Here is a 6,000-nt window from a genome sequence, read left to right as displayed (position 1 = left end):
TCATTAAATGGGTTTCTCACTTCCATGATCAGGCATTGTCTTGATGAACTAAGGTATAGCACTTCTATTTTATCCTCTAGAATGAGCTATTATGATTGTCTCTTTAGTTTATATCCCAGGAGAATGCCTGAGATATTATGTTAGGGTTCTACTTAATCAATGATGATATTATCATCTGGTATATGGGTAGTTCTCTCCCTCAAACTCAAGTGTTGCCTCAACTATCTTGAGTGTAACACCATAGCTCGAGTTCTCTCATATAGGAATGGTTTATTCTAGGTTATGGTGTACTCCTAACACTCTAGTTCAATGGTTGTCCTTTATTCTTAAATAGATAAAGCTATGTTTTGTATGATTGGTCTCTCTCATTTTGGAAAGGACTTTAATACTAACTTAAGGTTAGGCTCCATAGGAATTGATGTGATCATCAATATCTATGTTTAGAATAAATGGTCTCTCTCTCTAGGAATGTCTTGAATAATATCCTAGGGCTACTCTTAAAGATGATGATTTAAATGCATGGATGTATCTCCAAGGTTTAACTCAAGGTTTGTTGATGCTTCTCTAATAATTATAATAGAACTCTCACCTCTCTAGGTTTGATGCTTATCTGTTTGGAATAGAGAAGAATATATATATTTCTAGAGTTGATCTCCTTGTCATGTTTCCAAGAATGAAGTAAAATGAATACCATGAAGTTCATGGTAGGATCATGGATTAGTTTAAGACATGGAAAAGATAAGTCAGGAATGGTTTCTCCATTTTATTGTTACTAGGTTTGTAATTGAGCATATGTCCTTGTGTTATGGCAATGATTACCATATTAGGATCTGTTATAAGATCAAGTAGTTGATCATTGAGTAAGGTGTTGTTGTGTTGATTATTAGTTCCATTTGATCCAACCCCTTAGATCAAATCATCTCTGCCCAAAACAAGGTTTTATCAAAGTCACATTGAGGTTTATAGCGCTTGACTTGATGAGCTACTTCAATTCCACCAAGGTCAAGTGAAACTTCAGTTACTGTGACTGTTTTACTTTAAAGCGCAAAAATTCCCCAGATTTTCTATGCATGAATGCAATGCACACATCTATTTCCTCTATTTTTGTAACCCCATTACCTGGGATATTACACGCTGGCATGCCATTGGTGCTTGCATCGAAGTGTTCCGTGCTCGGGGAGTACAGCATGTAGTTGCAGTCATCGAGTCTTGGCGGTGGAGAGGTATGCATCGGGCTGGCCAGGCACATGTGGCGATCGGTCTCTGGAGGAGGTGAGGGAGTGGCTCCCATTGCGTCACTCCCCTCCGGGGTGCGTGATACACGTTCAACACGCGTCTGTTGGGAACCCCAAGAGGAAGGTGTGATGCGTACAGCGGCAAGTTTCCCTCAGTATGAAACCAAGGTTATCGAACCAGTAGGAGCCAAGAAGCACGTTGAAGGTTGATGGCGGCGGGATGTAGTGCGGCGCAACACCAGGGATTCCGGCGCCAACGTGGAACCTGCACAACACAACCAAAGTACTTTGCCCCAACGAAACAGTGAGGTTGTCAATCTCACCGGCTTGCTGTAACAAAGGATTAGATGTATAGTGTGGATGATGATTGTTTGCTGAAAACAGTAGAACAAGTATTGCAGTAGATTGTATTTCAGTATAGAGAATTGGACCGGGGTCCACAGTTCACTAGAGGTGTCTCTCCCATAAGATAAACAGCATGTTGGGTGAACAAATTACAGTTGGGCAATTGACAAATAAAGAGAGCATGACCATGCACATACATATCATGATGAGTATAGTGAGATTTAATTGGGCATTACGACAAAGTACATAGACCGCCAACCAGCATGCATCTATGCCTAAAAAGTCCACCTTCAGGTTATCATCCGAACCCCCTCCAGTATTAAGTTGCAAAGCAACAGACAATTGCATTAAGTATGGTGCGTAATGTAATCAACAACTACATCCTTAGACATAGCATCAATGTTTTATCCCTAGTGGCAACAGCACAACACAACCTTAGAACTTTCTCACATCGTCCCTGTGTCAATGCAGCATGAACCCACTATCGAGCATAAATACTCCTCTTGGAGTTACAAGCATCTACTTGGCGAGCATCTACTAGTAACGGAGAGCATGCAAGATCATAAACAACACATAGATATAACTTTGATAATCAACATAACAAGTATTCTCTATTCATCGGATCCCAACAAACGCAACATATAGAATTACAGATAGATGATCTTGATCATGTTAGGCAGCTCACAAGATCCGACAATGAAGCACAATGGGGAGAAAACAACCATCTAGCTACTGCTATGGACCCATAGTCCAGGGGTAGACTACTCACACATCACACCGGAGGCGACCATGGCGGCGTAGAGTCCTCCGGGAGATGAATCCCCTCTCCGGCAGGGTGCCGGAGGCGATCTCCTGGATCCCCCGAGATGGGATCGGCGTTGGCGGCGTCTCTGGAAGGTTTTCCGTATCGTGGCTCTCGGTACTGGGGGTTTCGCAACGGAGGCTATTTGTAGGCGGAAGGGCAGGTCAAGAGGCGGCACGAGGGCCCCACACCACAGGCCGCGCGGCCAAGGGGGGGCCGCGCCGCCCTAGGGTGTGGCCCCTCGTGGCCCCTCTTCGTCTCTCCTTCGGACTTGGAAGCTTCGTGGCAAAATAGGACCCCGGGCGTTGATTTCGTCCAATTCGAGAATATTTCGTTACTAGGATTTCTGAAACCAAAAACAGCAGAAAACAAGAATCGGCACTTCGGCATCTTGTTAATAGGTTAGTTCCAGAAAATGCACGAATATGACATAAAGTGTGCATAAAACATGTAGATAACATCAATAATGTGGCATGGAACATAAGAAATTATCGATACGTTGGAGACGTATCAGCATCCCCTGCTTAGTTCTCTGCTCGTCCAGCGGGTAAAACGATAACAAAGATAATTTCTGGAGTGACATGCCATCATAATCTTGATCATACTATTTGTAAAGCATATATAGTGAATGCAGCGATCAAAACAATGTATATGACATGAGTAAACAAGTGAATCATATAGCAAAGACTTTTCATGAATAGCACTTCAAGACAAGCATCAATAAGTCTTGCATAAGAGTTAACTCATAAAGCAATAATTCAAAGTAAAGGCATTGAAGCAACACAAAAGAAGATTAAGTTTCAGCGGTTGCTTTCAACTTGTAACATGTATATCTCATGGATATTGTCAACATAGAGTAATATAATAAGTGCAATAAGCAAGTATGTAGGAATCAATGCACAGTTCACACAAATGTTTGCTTCTTGAGGTGGAGAGAAATAGGTGAACTGACTCAACATTGAAAGTAAAAGAATGGTCCTCCATAGAGGAAAAGCATCAATTGCTATATTTGTGCTAGAGCTTTGATTTTGAAAACATGAAACAATTTTGTCAACGGTAGTAATAAAGCATATGTATCATGTAAATTATATCTTACAAGTTGCAAGCCTCATGCATAGTGTACTAATAGTGCCCGCACCTTGTCCTAATTAGCTTGGACTACCGGATCATCACAATGCACATGTTTTAACCAAGTGTCACAAAGGGGTACCTCTATGCCGCCTGTACAAAGGTCTAAGGAGAAAGCTCGCATTGGATTTCTCGCTATTGATTATTCTTCAACTTAGACATCCATACCGGTACAACATAGACAACAGATAATGGACTCCTCTTTCATGCATAAGCATGTAACAACAATTAATAATTTTCTCATTTGAGATTGAGGATATATGTCCAAAACTGAAACTTCCACCATGGATCATGGCTTTAGTTAGCGGCCCAATGTTCTTCTCTAACAATATGCATGCTTAACCATAAGGTGGTAGATCGCTCTTACTTCAGACAAGACGGACATGCATAGCAACTCACATGAAATTCAACAAAGAGTAGTTGATGGCGTCCCCAGTGAACATGGTTATCGCACAACAAGCAACTTAATAAGAGATAAAGTGCATAATTACATATTCAATACCACAATAGTTTTTAAGCTATTTGTCCCATGAGCTATATATTGCAAAGGTGAATGATGGAATTTTAAAGGTAGCACTCAAGCAATTTACTTTGGAATGGCGGAAAATACCATGTAGTAGGTAGGTGTGGTGGACACAAATGGCATAGTGGTTGGCTCAAGTATTTTGGATGCATGAGAAGTATTCCCTCTCGATACAAGGTTTAGGCTAGCAAGGCTTATTTGAAACAAACACAAGGATGAACCGGTGCAGCAAAACTCACATAAAAGACATATTGAAAACATCATAAGACTCTACACCGTCTTCCTTGTTGTTCAAACTCAATACTAGAAATTATCTAGACCTTAGAGAAATCAAATATGCAAACCAAATTATAGCATGCTCTATGTATTTCTTCATTAATGGGTGCAAAGCATATGATGCAAAAGCTTAATCATGAGCACAACAATTGCCAAGTATCACATTACCCAAGACATTTATAGCAATTACTACATGTATCATTTTCCAATTCCAACCATATAACAATTTAACGAAGAAGAAACTTCGCCATGAATACTATGAGTAGAAACTAAGGACATACTTGTCCATATGCTACAGCAGAGCGTGTCTCTCTCCCATAAAGTGAATGCTAGGATCCATTTTATTCAAACAAAACAAAAAACAAAAACAAACCGACGCTCCAAGCAAAGCACATAAGATGTGATGGAATAAAAATATAGTTTCAGGGCAGGAACCTGATAATGTTGTCGATGAAGAAGGGGATGCCTTGGGCATCCCCAAGCTTAGACGCTTGAGTCTTCTTAGAATATGCAGGGGTGAACCACCGGGGCATCCCCAAGCTTAGAGCTTTCACTCTCCTTGATCATGTTGCATCATACTCCTCTCTTGATCCTTGAAAACTTCCTCCACACCAAACTCGAAACAACTCATTAGAGGGTTAGTGCACAATAAAAATTAACATATTCAGAGGTGACACAATCATTCTTAACACTTCTGGACATTGCATAATGCTACTGGACATTAATGGATCAAAGAAATTCATCCAACATAGCAAAAGAGGCAATGCGAAATAAAAAGCAGAATCTGTCAAAACAGAACAGTTCGTATTGACGAATTTTAAAATGGCACCAGACTTGCTCAAATGAAAATGCTCAAATTGAATGAAAGTTGCGTACATATCTGAGGATCACTCACGTAAATTGGCTTAATTTTCTGAGTTACCTACAGAGAATTTAGCCCAGATTCGTGACAGCAAAGAAATCTGTTTCTGCGCAGTAATCCAAATCTAGTATGAACTTTTCTATCAACGACTTTACTTGGCACAACAAAACACAAAACTAAGATAAGGAGAGGTTGCTACAGTAGTAAACAACTTCCAAGACACAAAATAAAAACAAAGTACTGTAGGTAAAAACATGGGTTGTCTCCCATAAGCGCTTTTCTTTAACGCCTTTCAGCTAGGCGCAGAAAGTGTATATCAAGTATTATCAAGAGACGAAGTGTCAACATCATAATTTGTTTTCATAATAGAATCAAAAGGTAACTTCATTCTCTTTCTAGGGAAGTGTTCCATACCTTTCTTGAGAGGAAATTGATATTTTATATTACCTTCCTTCATATCAATGATAGCACCAACAGTTCGAAGAAAAGGTCTTCCCAATATAATGGGACAAGATGCATTGCATTCAATATCCAAGACAATAAAATCAACGGGGACAAGGTTATTGTTAACGGTAATGCGAACATTATCAACTTTCCCCAAAGGTTTCTTTGTAGAATGATCAGCAAGATTAACATCCAAATAACAATTTTTCAGTGGTGGCAAGTCAAGCATATCATAAATTTTCTTAGGCATAACAGAAATACTTGCACCAAGATCACCTAAAGCATTACAATCAAAATCTTTAACCTTCATCTTAATGATGGGCTCCCAACCATCCTCTAGCTTTTTAGGAATAGAGGCTTCGCGCTCTAGTTTCTCTTCTCTAGC

Source organism: Lolium perenne, chromosome 5 (assembly GCF_019359855.2).
Source record: "Lolium perenne isolate Kyuss_39 chromosome 5, Kyuss_2.0, whole genome shotgun sequence".
Classification (NCBI taxonomy): Eukaryota; Viridiplantae; Streptophyta; class Magnoliopsida; order Poales; family Poaceae; genus Lolium; species Lolium perenne.
Note: the sequence above shows the minus strand (reverse complement) of the source record.